The sequence below is a fragment of the Taeniopygia guttata genome, chromosome 11, assembly GCF_048771995.1.
Source record: "Taeniopygia guttata chromosome 11, bTaeGut7.mat, whole genome shotgun sequence".
Lineage (NCBI taxonomy): Eukaryota > Metazoa > Chordata > Aves > Passeriformes > Estrildidae > Taeniopygia > Taeniopygia guttata.
The window spans coordinates 9,341,833-9,357,298 of NC_133036.1; the positions used below are offsets into that span (position 1 = coordinate 9,341,833).

The 15,466-nt window shown below is 45.2% G+C and overlaps 1 long non-coding RNA gene across 2 annotated transcripts; it reads left to right on the top strand.

The window, feature by feature from the left end:
- The first annotated feature begins 540 nt into the window (after window positions 1-540).
- Window positions 541-13,629, top strand: LOC115496829 (uncharacterized). 2 transcript variants are annotated; one of them, XR_004369024.3, is made up of 6 exons: window positions 541-809; window positions 941-2,072; window positions 2,977-3,087; window positions 9,729-10,844; window positions 12,094-12,203; window positions 13,354-13,629. It is a non-coding gene; the product is annotated as an uncharacterized lncRNA (long non-coding RNA). The 2 variants fall into 2 exon arrangements; XR_012057800.1 differs by having other exon boundaries at window positions 10,634-10,844.
- The last annotated feature ends 1,837 nt before the right edge of the window (window positions 13,630-15,466 follow it).

Sequence of the window (15,466 nt, forward strand, 5' to 3'; positions counted from 1 at the left end):
AAAGCACTTTATGGCAAGCAGACTTTTAGGAACTGGTTGTATTAAGAGGAATGATTTGATTAAAGAATGAGAAATGGGACTGGGGAGACAGGAACCTGACCTCAGCAATAAAATCCACAGAGCTGCTTTTTTCCTCCTTCTTGGAATCTGGTGTACAAAGGTACAATTAAACAACATGGCCAACATTTCAGCACGCCAACTCAAACCATTTGTGCTTTTCCTGACTCTGGGCATCTGCACAGAGTTTTTCTTTGCTTTGCACTAAAATTCTGAGCCAAATCTGCTTCCTAGCGCTGCAAGGTGGGAGCTGGGCTGGGACCCTGGGGAGGCTGGAGGTGCTCCTGGAGCTGGGCTGACCATGCTGACCTCAGGGCTCCTCCAACCCAGACTCAGCTTCTGGACACCACCAAGCAGCACGAGCTGGATTGAAGGATATCTGCAGGCAGGATGTAATTTGGGAGAGCAACCAGGGCAGATAGTCTGGGTCACATTGTTGGAGTCAGCTCAAGTTGGAATAGCAGGGAGGAGGAGGGTGGAACACAGGATCAGCCAAACACCCACACGACCCCAGTGCCAACCTTCATTGCTTTTGCAGTGTTTGATTTGTTGTTTCCTTAGAAAACCAGGCTGAGCTCCCAGCAGCAGCTCACTTTCAACCTCTCTGTCTGAGCTAGAAAGAAAAGGCTTCGTCCCAAAAGGGGATATTTCCTGTATCACTGGAAAGGTTGAGTGATGTTTGCATTATTCTCATTCTCCTTTATCTTTCTGCAGGAGGAAACCTGGCCAGGAGCAGGTCCTTGGATGCTGAGGTGAGATTGGGATGGCCTCTGGTTTGCCCATGAGCCAAGAGGGCTGGGACAGAAGGGGATGGACACAGGGAGGGTGAATCAGCATCTGTGCCTGGGAGCTTTTCACCAAATTTGGACGTTCTGCCCCACAGGGTGAGTGTGATTGTCCCAATTCACGTGGTGGAGCTGCAAAGTGAGACCCACTGAGCCAGAAAATATTTCCATTTACCTCACTCCACTCCTTCAACCGAGTATTGAAGCCCCACGCTGGAGGTAACACAAGCTGAAGAGACTTAGACAAAATTTAAACATGTGCTTTTTCTTGGGCAAACACTGAGTAATGATTGCACTGGCTCAGGGGAAATGCCCTGGTGTGAAGGCAGCACTTCTCAGCTCCAAATCAGCTTGTGTTTGTGGAAGTTTGATGCCGTTTTGCAAAGTTTGCTTTCTCAAATGAGAAAGAAACAGCCAAAAATATTACGGTTTCTACAAAATACAAGTTGGAATAGGCCAAATAAAATGACAATCTCCACTTGGCAGGGAGAAAGGGTGACGTAATTAGCTGATTTTTATTAAGAAATTAGCAGAAAGGTGTGAATTTGATACATAACCCATTTCTGGCCAGAAACATCATGGCATGGAGGGCAGAAAAGATACACAGGTTAATGCTTTAGCAAAAATAACCTGTATCTATAGTCAGATAATGCCCAAATATAAGACTTAAGAAATGAAATCATAGGCTAAAATAAATGTCCCTAATTTATTTTCCTGCTCTTTTCTGCCAGTTTCAAGTTTCCTTCAAATCTCTCCCATTTGCTGAATTCTTCTGTGGCAGAAATCTGGCCTGCTCTTTTGCAAACCAGAGCAAAAGGAATGCTTTCAAACATCCCAGACAGATCATTTTCTCTTTGCTGTTCTCTTGATGATGTTAGAAAACACAAACTGCTTTTGTGAGACCTCTGCTACTGTGGAAAGAACCATGGTACGCTCCAGCAGATGACACACACAATTCAGAATGAGTAAAAATTTAAAAAATACAATCTGCTGATGCTTTGAGAAAACCCCATGTCTCTATGTAAACCTGTGGATTTGGGTTTTGGGATTTGTTTTTGTTTTCCCCATGGGGATCCATGAGCTCATAAGTTCCTCAGGAGAAGCAAGAGGTCTTTGCTGAGCATCTGGGCTGCCTCTGCATCCCTGGAGAGCAACAAACATCCCTGGGGACCCCACAAATCTTCTGTTGATGGCTGAGAGACCAGAGAAGGAGCTCAGCCCTTAACTGAGGTGAGGAAATTCTGTATTATGGGAGGGACAGGGAGGCTAACCCAGTTTAAACTGGTGCTGTGTGGGAATCCAGGGCTTCCCTCTGGCTGTCCTGGGACCCTGGAAGGGGGTCAGAAACCCCCCCTGGACAGAGCCCCCAGAGACACTGTCTGTGATCTCTGGCCATGGAAAAGAGTTTTCAGTCTTACAGGATGAATTACCAGCTCTGACTGTTTGATATAAGTAATAATTAAGTGTGGCACAGGTGCAAAAGTAAAATTTTAGGATTGTAGATTAGGGGTCCAAAGGGGACAAGATGGAGGAAATTGGGTGTGCCTTGTCCTTTTTCTCCTTCTTCATGCCCTCCATGTTTCACTGCAGTGTTGGCATTTTTCTGTTGGTTTAGGCTGGGGACACACTGTTCAATGTAGGTGACAGATATTGGCACGTTATTGTAAATCCAGCACAGGTAGTTTGTGGTATTTAATGTTTGTACCATCCCACTGAGGGCAGAGCCCCACACGCTGCCCTGCAGGACAGAGCTGCGGCAGGGCAGCAGAACATGTTAGAGATAAACAGAATAAACAACCTTGAAACCAGCACAGACCAATTATGGCTTCTGCTTTGGCAGCAGGGCTGAAAGACAGAGACTTTCTACAATCTCAGAATCATCAATACCTCAGATCCTGACAGTGCTGAGGGCAGCCACCCCTGAGGTTATGGTGTTGGGCTTGGCTGTGTGAGAAGCACCAAGGGACACAGAGGGTTTGAGGGATCCCACAGATCCCTCCATGTCCTGGAAAGTGGGATTTGATATCTCCAGGTGTCAGCGTTGCTGATCCTTCTCACTCTCCAAATCCAATAGTTGTCCTGCCTTGATCAGAGAAGTGTGGTTTAATTATGTGTCTTTATGCCCATTTTTTAGGCTGTGGTGGACAAATCATCGTGTGTGGCTGACCCAGCTGAGCTCCACCTCTCTCCAGAGCTGTTTTCCATGGGAGCACATCTGTTCTGGCCTCTCCACCTGTTTCTGAAGGTATAACAACAAACTCCCTCTGGCTCTGACCTCCCAGCAGTGCAGCTCTCACCTCTTTCATTAATCAGCTTTGTGCCATTAGCTCCATTTAGTGGCAGTTTTGTCCTTTTTCTCTTTTTTTATTGGTGGAGAAATGTCTGCAAAATATTTGGGTTGCCTGTAGCAAAGCCTGAAATGTCACTCAGGATGGAGGCCAAGCTGGCTCTGCTGCTTCAGAGGACTTTGCAACGCAGTTCCTTGTATAAAAACCAGATTTGTCTGAGGTCACGTCACCAGAGGTGACCCTGAGAGTTGTCTTACATTGAGGCAGCTTCTTGCTTTTGCTGTAGGGTTTTGTGGGGGCTGTTTCTGGTGGCATTGCACTGAGAGCAGGGGTGCTGGGGGCAGAGCTCTCTCTCAGTGTGTGCCTGCAGAGCTGTGCTGACTGAGGACCTTGCTTGAAAGCCTTTTTCCCACTTGGCACCTGAACAGAGCAAACACACACAAAATATTGTTCTCCTGAAGGTTAGAGCTGATCCATCCACCACAGGCTGTGAGAAATTAGAATAAACCCATTGTCCTAGATGTTTCCCTGTCTTGAGCCTGCAGAACTGATATCATTTATTTCCCATATAATTTCTTGACCAAACCATGCTCTGCACTAGATTTTATCATTTCCTCATACAATAAAAACCAAATCTTTTCAATTAGAGGACATTCCTCTACCAGTGCAGCTGACATCCTGCTTTGCCTTCCGTGCTGCAGCTGCACATGGAATATAAAACTTGGGGAATATTTCCTACAATCTCCTGAATCTCCAGTGTCATTTTCTAGCTGCAGCCCCTGCCGGCTGTTCCAGCACCTCCCATCTGCACTGTGGGACAGATTGCTCCAGGAAACATTGCATAGTTCCACGTCACAGAGTCAAACCTGGATTATTTGCATCCTATTTAGGACAGCGGAGCTTGGAATGTCCCCTGAGGTTTGTCTGGCACTGCAGGAGTGCAGGTGCTGCAGGAATTTTGCTTCCACAAAGCTCAAGCAGAGCAGGAGACAAAAAAAAAAAAAAAAAGAGTGGTTTTGTGTGAGATTTGTGCCTTGCACAAAGGATCCATTGGAGGCTGTCGAGGTCACTAGTGGGGCTTTGGGGGAATTTCAGCTCGTGCCTCAGTGATTTATTTTGCTGCCATTCAGTAATTGAGGGTGAAAATGTCACCCTAATACCACTGTGCTGCTCAGGGGCAGTAGCAGGATGTGCTGCAGGGCAGCAGAAGTGGGCAAATGAAGTAAATGGTGCTGGGCCCTCCCTCTTTTAATCATCTTAAATCCTAAGGCAAACAAAACTCGTATTTTAACAAAAAAAAATCTGATTGTGAAGTGCTGCTTGGTGCGTTTGGACCTGGTGTTTTGCATAGCAGCAGCCTGGCAGGTTGATGGCAGAAAAACCCAACGTGTGACTTGCTGCTCCCAGGGGTTCAGGTGCCACAGTTCTGTGGGCTCAGTGCAAAAACTGCAAACAGACTCCCTGTGGCAGAATCAACCATGTTTGTGTGCCAAACTGAAGTTTTCCCAGGGTTTCTCTGACTAAGAGATGTTGTTAATATATATTTGCTGCATGTGTTTAATTTATTATATATATATATATCTATATCTATATTTACTGCTGCCTTCAGGATGTTTCATGCCAAGCAGGGAAAAAAAAAATCCTAACAAATAACAAGTTCATGGAGTGCTTAAATCTGAGGACATGTTCAAGGTATTCATAACAAATAAAGCCAAAGGCCTCATGTGCTTCTTGGAGCATTCCTGGAGAGCTGCTGGCTGCCTTTGCCTTGATAATGATCTTTATGTATTTAGCTGTGAACACACATTTCCCATCTCCTGTTGCTGCTTTTCTAGGTTAGACAAAAAAAATTCTTGTTCATGCGCTGTGTTTTCCAAAATTGGTTTGGTGTTTTTTCCCCCCCATCTGTTCCTTTCTGCTTCCCTTTGAATTTATTCCCATCACCTTTCCCATTTTCACATCCCCTCCAGCCCCTCACTCACCACTGGTCCTCCCCTTTCTACATAGAACCCTCTGCTCTTCTTTGTGCAATTTGATGATTTTCATTTCAGCAGCTGTCCGAGAATATCTGGAATTTATTCCTGCCCTGTAAAACCCTTCCTGCTGCCACACAAACTCAGCCTTTTGCAAGTTCTCTCCCTGTTCCTTTATCCCAGACCTGAGCACAAACACCCCCAGACCAGACTCGTGGGTCTTCCCAAACACCTGGCTATGATAAAGCAGAGCAAGTTGTTTTAATTAATTCCACGTTCACATTAAAGGGGTTTTGTCCCCTCCACACCCACCCCTGTCACTGCTCTGAACACCATGCAGAGCCACAGTCAGATTCCCAGGATTTAAATCTCCAAAGCTTTGTTTTATCCAGCTCCTAGCTAAGGAATGCCAGATTTTTTTCACACATTTTGATTAAAGCAATGTTCTCAGTCCAGTCCTGATTCTGTGCCCGTCCCTTTTCCTAGAAAACCCCCTGTCTTTGTGCTCAACACAGAGTATTCCCTCTTATCATGAGAAGAAGCTCTCAAAAATACTTGACAAGTATTGTAAATGCAGGCAAACCCAATGGGAAGAAATGACAATGTCTGACTCAATCAGAATGCTGAATTATTTCTTTATTATAACTGTGCTAAAATACATTCATATGCTATATAAAAGGAGGATACTAAATCTACATATTACTTTCTCTGACTCTGTCTCCAACTCTAACACAACTCGTGACCCTCTCTGAGAGTCCAGCCCCAGGTGGGTTGGGTTGGATTGGATTGGATTGGATTGGATTGGATTGGATTGGATTGGATTGGATTGGCCATCAGGCTCAAACAATCCTCACCAGAATCCAACCAAGCACTCACCCCAGGGAAACAATTCTCCAAACACATTCCACATGGGAAAAACAAGGAGCAGAAATAGAAATTGTTTTCTCTTTCATTTCTCTCTGTGCACCTCTATGAAAAATCCTGAGAGGGAGAGAAATGTGCTTGCCATAGACAAGTATTAATTCTACTCAGTTTGGGCTAGAAATTTCTTGAATAAGTCACAAAATGAAAGAACTCTCAGTTAATGCTTCCCTTTCTTAATTATGTTTTATTATATAAATGCGATTACACTCCACAGAGCGAGTGAATCCTTTTGTTTTTGTCAGGGACAGGGGGATGAGAAAGCTCAGCAAAACAGGAAGAAATGACAAGATATGGCTTTATTGGGTGTCAGCCCCGGGGCACCAGGAGTGCATGAGATGGTATTTTTAAAGTAGCAGCATCCAAAGGTCACTGGAAGTGTCAGGCCCGAGAAATCGGGGTGGTGATTTCTTGAAGCTCAGGTGCCTGATCACAGAGTTTATTGAGAGCCAAATGTTGGGTTATCCTCGTGGATTATGGAGGGGTTTGGTGGAGAGCTTGGTCTTGTTTTGCTGAATTTATTGTGCCATTTTCTTTGGTGATTCAGCACCTTGCTGCTGGTCTGTGGCTTTTATGCAGAGAAAATTTATGGGCATGGATTGTAAAAACTTTGGCTTATTTTTTCTGGGCTAGAAATCTCTACCTGGGCAAGAATTGCTAAAATGGGGTCTGCACTTGGGGTGCTGCACAATTAAACAGGATCAGAGCTCATGCAAAGAGAAGTTCAGCTGCAGACTTCAGAGTCAAACTCTGGATGAAGGGAATTAATTTTCTAGTCCATACATGTAGCAGTTAGAGAAGTTATTCTCTTTATTCTACTTCAGTGAGGCTTGTGTTCCCTCTTACCATGGGAATAAGCTCTCAGAAATATTTGACATATACGAATTCTACTCAATTTGGGCTAGAAATTTCTTGAATAAGTCACAAAATGAAAGAACTCCCAATTTATGCTTCCCTTTCTTAATTATGTTTTATTATATAAATGTGATTACACTTCATAGCAATGGAACACAATGTACCAAACATCCAGGGGAAAAATGAGATTGGAAAGAAAACAGGCTTCATCCTTGAGTTCAGTTTGGACCTTTTACCTTTTAAATAAAACCATCTGTATTTATATTTTAAAAGTTTGTCAGGGCCAGATGTTGACAAACCCTACTATTTCCTAATCAGTAACCTGGAGGGTGACCCCGTTGTGCAGCCAGGCATGTCCTGAGCCTTCTTACACAACATAGGATGCAAGAAGCCAGAGATGGAAATTATTTGCCAAAAATCTTTAGGAAAAAGAAAGACAAATGAAGGGATGTATACTACTGGGATTGGAGCCTTGGGAAAAAAACAATCACTCATCCTTGTTGCAATCAGGTAAGCTCAGATAAAACAAAAATGGGATAGAATACTATTCTGTAGTCTAAGAAATTCCTCTTCTAAACTGAAGTATTTTTTTTCCTTGATTTCAAGCACAAAATTTAGGTTGGAACTTGGGCTTTCCTTAAGCCTTGGATCCTCGGCTTAGTTCATGCCTACATCCTGATTCTGTTTTAATTTAAGGCAAAAAGAGGGAAACATATTTTTAGTGCCAGTTAACCAAATCATATTAATTATCTCCAATGAAAATAAGGATAAAGAGAAAGAAGGAAAACCAACACAGGCTCTCACTAAATTCAGCAATTTTCATTGAACCCCAAGCTAAACCCAAATCACCTCTAGGCTGTTGCTTTGACCTGAAGGAGCTGGGTTGAAGTCAGCTGAGGAGCAGTAATTTGTCCCATTCTCCAACCCAGGAGCTCATTTCTGTGGGATCTTGAGGAGGTTCTGCTGTTGTGTGAGGAGTTGGCCCATGAGAAGCTGACAAACATGTCCAGCCTGGCACCTGTGACTTCAAACCTCCCTAAAGCTGTGGGTTTCTGAGGCTGGATACAGTGTGGGAATTAGTCACAGCTTCCTGTGCTCGGGTGTTCCTCCCTGAGCACATCAGGACCTTTGATCTGACCCAGTCCATCCCTCTCCTCTTCCTGGAGTCTGTTCACCTCTATTTTAGCCCAGGTTACCTCATGGGGCTTGACCAAACTGAAATGGAAACTTTTTTTTTTTTTTTTTTTTTTTCAGTACAGACATAACCCTTGTTCAAATAAAATCCTCTTGGAGTGACTGCAATTAAACCAAGAAAGGGCATGGACCTGGCCTTTGTTTTTGATCTCTTGCCTCTGCAGCAATTCAGGTTGGCTTGGATAATAAAAATAAATCCCTCCTCCTCTTGCCATAAATCAACATATTCTGGCTTTTATCCCCAGGAAGAGCCTGTCTGTTCCACTGCCAGTGTAATTCCCAGCTCTTTGTCCCAGTTCTAGGACTGGATTATCTTCAGGGACAGGCTGTTGCCTCATGGTCCTTCTTACAGATCTTTGTGAGTCATCTCCTTCCTGCCTGCTCTCCAGGCAAACTGTCCTCCACACCAGCTGAGCTGCACAAGGGTTTGTGTTCTGCACGTTTGACTTTTTTTTTTGCCTAAATTTACTGGGATGTGTGGAGGAGAAGGTGGGGCAGGTGATGTCCTGTGGTGCAGGACATTACCTGCCCAGACCACCCCAATTCCCTCCTCTGGTTCCCTCTCCCTTTTTCAATCCTTCTCCACATCCATGTTCCCTTTCCCTCAGCTCCATCCCTCCCCAGCACCCAATGTTGAGTTTGAAGATTTTATCCATCTCGGAGACCTTTGTTTAACAGGCAATATTATCCTCTGGAAACTCAGTGTCAAGACACCAAGGATGCTCAATCCACATTTCTATCAAAATGATGCATGCTAGAATATGCAAATTTGGGGTTTTGCTGTTACCAAAAATTAGAAGCCAGGTGTGGAAGGCTTCAGGTTCTTTCTCTCTGTGAAGGGATTTTCCTTTGGCTTTTTTTTTTTTTTTTTCCTCTGTTGGATGTCATCTGTCTTAAGGCTTTAGAAAGAATCCACAGGAGTTGCACAATCCCAGCAATTCGTGCAATAAATGAAATAAAGAAGGTGTGTGGCTTTGACAGGGAGAAAACAAGTATGAGTAAAACAGCCCCACTGGTAAACAGAGGACTTAAGGAGCTCATGCAGAGAAATCCATAAAAAAATAAATTAATTTCTGAACCAGGCTTGGAGTTGGATCAAATATAATTGAAAAATTTCTCAGTTTTACTCCATTGCTTTATCAACAAGTTCCCCACTAATGCTACATTTCGGAATGCACATAAATGCACATTTAAATACAGTTAAATTCAAAACAATGCGAAAAATCGTTTGAAGTCCCACCAAAATCACACAGGGTATTTGAGGTTGGAGGGAATCTCTGCTCGAAGCAGGGTTTACAACAACAGGTTCCTCAGGAGTAAATTAGGTGCTGATTTTATTCAATAATTTTTTCCCAAATTGTGACTTCAGTTTTTCTATTGTATTTCTGAGGTTAATGGGACACCAAGGAAATTGTGTTTTACTCCTTTAATTTTGAGTTGCCAGGTCTGTGTCTAATGCAGTTACAGTTCTGGTGATTTTCAGGCTTTCTGCCTTATTTTGAGATGACAGCAACCCTGACACCGCAAAAATATTGGAGAAGGAATCACCATGAAAAGAGTCGCCATGAAAGAACCAGCATATTCCTGATTTCTGGATATTTTGAGTCCACTAACAAAGGTTTCATTTCAAATTTCAGTTAATTCTATTCCCCTAGGAACAGTGGCCAGTGCTGATGCTTCTGTGGAATGGAACTGTCCAAGAACCTGCAGGAGCTGATGATGCTGTGGCCGTGCAGGAGCCAGCACAAAGAGGAGCCCCTCAGCTGTGTTCAAACGCTGGAACAAAGCCTTTAGAGGCTGTGGAATCCCCCTTTTTGGAGATTTTCAAAACTTGGCTGCATGAGGTCCTGAATAGCCTGATGAAATTCCTCCTCATGGGAGGTGTCCCTGCCCATGGAAGGAGGTTGGATCCAGATCATCTCCTTCCAGCCCAAACCATTCTGTGATTCCATGAGTTTGGAAGATTCCATGAGTGTAGAAGCCGTGTTTCAGGCAGAGTTGGTCGCAGCAGAGCCTCATTAGAGCCCACACTGCCCTGTGACTCCGGACTTCCTCCAGCTAGGGCTTGGAGGGTCTTGTCAGCCACATGGTCTCACACCTCCTCATCTGTCTAATGTCACAGAATTTCTGAGAGAGAGAGGGCATGATTTATATCTGGAGTGAGAATTGAGCTACCCATTTAGACTAGGCCCTGATAAGCGGCCTTGGTGGGGCCTGGAAGCCTTTGATGCAGTGAGAATCCAGTTGTGGCGCAGTTAGAAATTATGTTAAGGTAACTACAAAGTAATGAGCTATCAGAGTGTGAATTAGGGTAGAGCTGCAGTGTGAAAACCTGACCACCTTAAGGCAAAGGTAAACAATGTTAGCTTGCCAATGAGAGTGCCTTTGTAAACTGTAAACTATATGGAAGTGTATATAAAACGCCATCTTCTCATGAATAAAAGGGAGAACGTTGCATTAATCATATTGGTTGGATGTGCCTTATGTCCTGTCCAGCTTTCCCGTTATCTGAGGTCCCTGCCTTTGGTCTAAGATTGCCTAAAACCTGTTTTTTTCCCAGGATTCCTTTTTGGAAGGATCTGCCGGCATTTATCTCCTCAGCTCTCTCTGAGAGAAGGCAGGCTGGCAGCTGGACGGGGTCGAAGGAGCAGAGCATAAACTCCAGATGATTGTCTGGACTGGCTCGAGGTGCCATCAGGTGTGAGGCTTGGATGGAGATTTGTGGAGTCTGACTCCTTGCCCAGACAGCGCTGGAGTTCCATCACTCAAAGGTGCTGTGTCTGGCCAGACCCAGCCATTGTGTCGGGTCCTGGAAGGGGAATATCCTGAGATTTCTGTCAGAGCCACAGAAGGTTTGGCTTCACAGGTCCCTTCCCTTCTTTCTGGCCCCTGCTGATGGTAAATAGCTCCAAGTCCTGTGCTTGCAGAGCTGTTTGCTCGGTGCCTGTAGCAGTTCAGATCCACCTGAGGTGATTTTTGCCTTTTGGCCTGGGTGGTTCAGCCCCTGGGCTGCAAAGCTGTGCTCCATGGGCTTGGCATGAGCCAGGTTTATTGGAGGCTTCACTCCTGCTCATTAGAAAAAGCCTGAGGTAGAGAGGGTGTGTCTTAGTAATGGCCACTAGAGTATTTATTTGGAGATTTATTTATTTGGGAATGTATAATTTGAGATTTAGAGTGTCACTTTGAATTGTTATAAATGGAGCTGTTTTCTGTTTGCCTGGTTATTTATGCTGTGATGATATTGCACCAGAAAATCCCGCTGCTCTGGCAGGATCAGCCCCTGATCCCACTGCTGCAGGGCCAAAACTCCTCCATCAAAAAAGCCCCGTGCCCACAGCTCTCACTGCAGTGTCTCTTCTTTAATCCTCACACCAGCGACCACACAGACCAGGGTGACTCCCAGAAAGGTGGTGGCAAAATAATTCAGATTATTTTATCTGTGCCAAGTCCCAGACTGATCCATCATCCTCCAGAGAGCAGTGAGACCCCCACAAGGGCTGAGGGACAGCACCCACCCTCGTCCTGCAGCACATCTCAGGGGGTTGGTGGCCTCCTGCCTGCTGCAGAGCTGCTTCCATCAGGACAGCAGGGTAGGCAGCAAAATATGTCTGTTTTCAAAGGCCTGGAGAGGCCAGAATAATCCAAACTCAGGCTTGGCACGTCACAGCATTGCAGCACATTCCTTCACCACTGTAACTCCAAGGCTGGGCTGTACAGACAGATGAGACTGGCAAGGCAGCAGGAGTTTAATTTGTGGTTTTTTTGAAGGGGGAAAATAAAGATTAATGCACCAAATGTAAACTCAGGGTAGGGGGATTTCAGGAGAGCAAAGACATGTCCTGAGTTGTGCCAGGAATTATTATCCCAGTGAAAAATACAATATTGTGTTTCCAGGATAGGCAGGGCTGAATAGCTCCTGCTGATCTGAAAAGAATAATCTCTCTCAGGCAGCACATCCGACCAGACTTGGATGGTTTTGTTTGAGGTACAGGTGCCCTGAGTCTGTTCCTGAATCCACAGGCTGGAAGCAGCCCAGGGCTGAGTGGAGCATCACTCCCAGCAACTCAAACCAGCTGTTGGAGAAATGGTCAGAAATGAGATTCAGCCTTCCCCGGGACAACGGCATCGAGGTATTTCCTTGGATTTTGTTTCATTTCTGTAAAGATCGAGTGTGCCTTGTGTTTTGGTTTTTAATGGATTTTCACTTCGGTCTGAGGGGAGCAGGTGGACACCTGGCTGGCTCTGATTAGTTAAAATGAGGGGCATGGGGACTTTAAAACCAAAAAAGTGTGAGTGCAGGGGAAGGAAAAGAGGGGTGGTTAATGCTGAGGGCTCTGCTTGTGGGATTCCTTAAAATCTGCACATCAGTCACTGACCTGTCAGTCACAGCTGTGACAGATTGCAGGGGGACAGTGCAGCAGTTCTCCCTCACTGCTCCTTTTTTATCATCACCATCATATTTTCATATAAATCCTTCGTTTTGTAAAGCCGCCTTGCTTTCCGTGATCCTTCCAAAATCATTTTTCTGCTGATCTTCAACTGCTTGTTGGAACCTTGAGGTGGCTTTTTGTGGGCTCAGAGTTGCAAGGTGCTCCTGGTCCCATCAGCCATTCAAACCAACCAAAAATGTTTGGGGGAATCTTGGGTAGAATTTGCTTAGGTCTGGACAAATGTGCCATGACTACCCTTAAACTGGTTTTAAGTGTCTCCAAACCAGAATAATCCTGGCTGGAGCACCTCCCCAGGATATGGAGGAGGAATATATGGACTGTGAGTTAAGAATCCAAAAATGTCCTATTGAATTCTCTATTGTGATTCAGTTACCAAAACCAGTAATTAAAATAGTTTTTGGGCTCTCCACTGGCACGAGGAACGTTACATATTGTGATGTTTTCCACAGGCAAACTGCCAAGATCGGGCCAGAGTCGGGCTTGATGTCTTTTATTTTGTGCAAAGGGAATCACAGGCCTGGGGCTTTCCCTCAAAGGCCTGCAATGAGCTCTCCCAAGGAATTCTGCACCCAAAATTGGGATGCCTCCAGCTCTGGAGCATTCAGGAGGATCCACGTGTGGTGGGGCTGAGTGAGGCAGACAAATGACAGCCCACCCAGTCCTTGGGACACGTTTCTGCAGCTTCATTTAACCCAGCAAAGCCTACACAGATGTTTACTTAAATTTAATTAATTAAATTTTTCTTACTTCAATAATTTACTTTGATTTTTCTCTTCTCTTCCTCTTCTCTTCCTCTTCTCTCCCTCTTCTCTTCCTCTTCCTTGTGCAGGGAGAGTTGTTCCAATGAAAATGTCCTGCTACACAACACAGCCCAGACCTGCTGAAGTGACCTCAGGAGCTTTGGGTTGAGAAAAAAGGAGGAAAAACGTGACCAAACTCTGCAATGCCTCTTTGGGAGAAGGGAGCTGCCTAATCCCCTACTCTGAATTTTCTGAGCCTCGCGTTTCTGCCTTTAAGGGTGCCAAAGGCATCACCAGCCCCCAGATGAATGGTTTAAAAAGTAATGAATTTTTTAAAATCTAACAATGTTAGATTTTTATGTTTATATGAGTGGTTTTTTTTTTTTTTTTCCCTGGGGATCTGTAATTTTCCTTTCTTTCATGCTTTTGTTTTAAAGTCAAGAAAGACCCTTTGCAAAGGAGTAAAGCCCCAAAATCAAAACAGCAAAGACAACTGAATTGTTCCCAGAACCTGGGGCTGCACCCATGTGGGAGAGGTTCCAAAATACCTGGAAAACTCATGACAAGTGGTGCCAGGGAGAGCTTCTTGCTCCTCTTTTTCTCCAGGGGATTTTCTTGTTGCAGGTGAAGAGTTCTGGGATGTTCCCTGTGGCACAGCCATTGGATTTGTAAGACTTTGAAGGGTGAGGAAGGGCTGGAGTGAAAAGATTTTGCTCTCATTTGGGCACCTGGAAATTGTTCTGCATCTCAGCCTTTTCAAAATCTGGTGTAAAGTGTGAGACGCCTCCCAGCTCTCAGCCTCCTGCAGAGCAGATCCAACATTTGCAGAAGTGGTGGGCAGTCCTGAATCCATAAAATCCAGCCTTGAGAGTACTCAGCCACCCTGCAGGGAAACAGGCACTGGGTTTGGCCAGGTGGCAAAGGGCCTGAGCCCAAACTCTTCTCTAGCTGCTGCATCTCCTGGTTCTGCCTCTGTTGGTGAGCACATCTACAAGGTTTGCATGCAAAGGTTCCTAGAGCTCAGGCAGAGAGCCTTGTGTAAAATCACCCAGCAGGTTCTGCTGGGTAAGAGTTTCCACCCTGAACAACTGTCTGAGCATTCAGCTCACATAACTCTCAGCTCCATGCTCAGCTGCATCCCAGCTGATGCAGGCTGGTTGTTCATTCCAGCAGATTGCTAGAGAAAAGCTTGCTGGAAAAAAAAAAATAGGCAAAAGGACAAAAAGAAAAAAAAAGAGGAAAAAAGCAGAGGATGCAGCCAAGACTTCAGTGATAAAATGGAGCAGAGGAGACTTGGAATGTGGTGCAGAACATGGTGTGCTGGAATCAGGAGCTGCTCCTCAGAGATCTTTATTTGTTGCCCTGATGGTTCAAATGTGAAAGCACTGTGTCACTGAGGGGCAGAAATCACCCTGGAGAGCGAGTGAGGGTGGGGTGGGACGTGCAGGCAGCAGGGGACAGTGCAAGGAGCCTGCAAAAAAGAGACCCACAGACCTTGTACTCAGATATTTGGTGCTGTTGTTTCTATCTTTACTCCTGCCTTCCATCTGTGCTCCTCTTCTTCCTCGTTTCACCCTCACTTTACCCTGGGATTTCCTTGTTGTCGCTGTGGGTGATGGTGCCAGCTTCTTCCTAGGGCCTGCTGAGAGCCACCTTTGGTCCCGAGCACGGGATCACAGACCTGTTTGCCTCTTCTCCACCCGGGTGTTTGCAGCACCGTGGAAGCAGCCACTGGGAAATTCCTTTTCTTTCTCCCAGCCAGAGCTGATGAAGGCTGGGAAGTCTTTGTCTCCAGTTCCAGACTGAGAAGCCCATCAGTGCAGCTGAGCAAGGGATGAAGGTAACATCTACTCCTCCTCCCCTTGTCCAGGAGAGACCTCAGGCACCCTGAAACTCCTGCTGGTTAAAATTAAGTCATACTGCAGTCAGAGTGCATTTACTTTGTTATTTTTGACCTGCTTTTGGTCATCATTTGGTGAAAATGGCCCCAAGAGCTTTGACTTTACAGACTGATGGCAATAAACAAAAAGCTTGCCTGTGAGTTTTAGGGTCACACAACTATCCCTGCTCACTCAGGAGTTACAAAGGCCTTGCTGCTCACCTGTGAATCCCAAATTTCTGCTCCACTTCTTTGTATCTCTTTACACTAAAAACCATCTGGGCTGCCCAGTGGCAGAAGTATCTGGCTTAATCTGGAGCTAC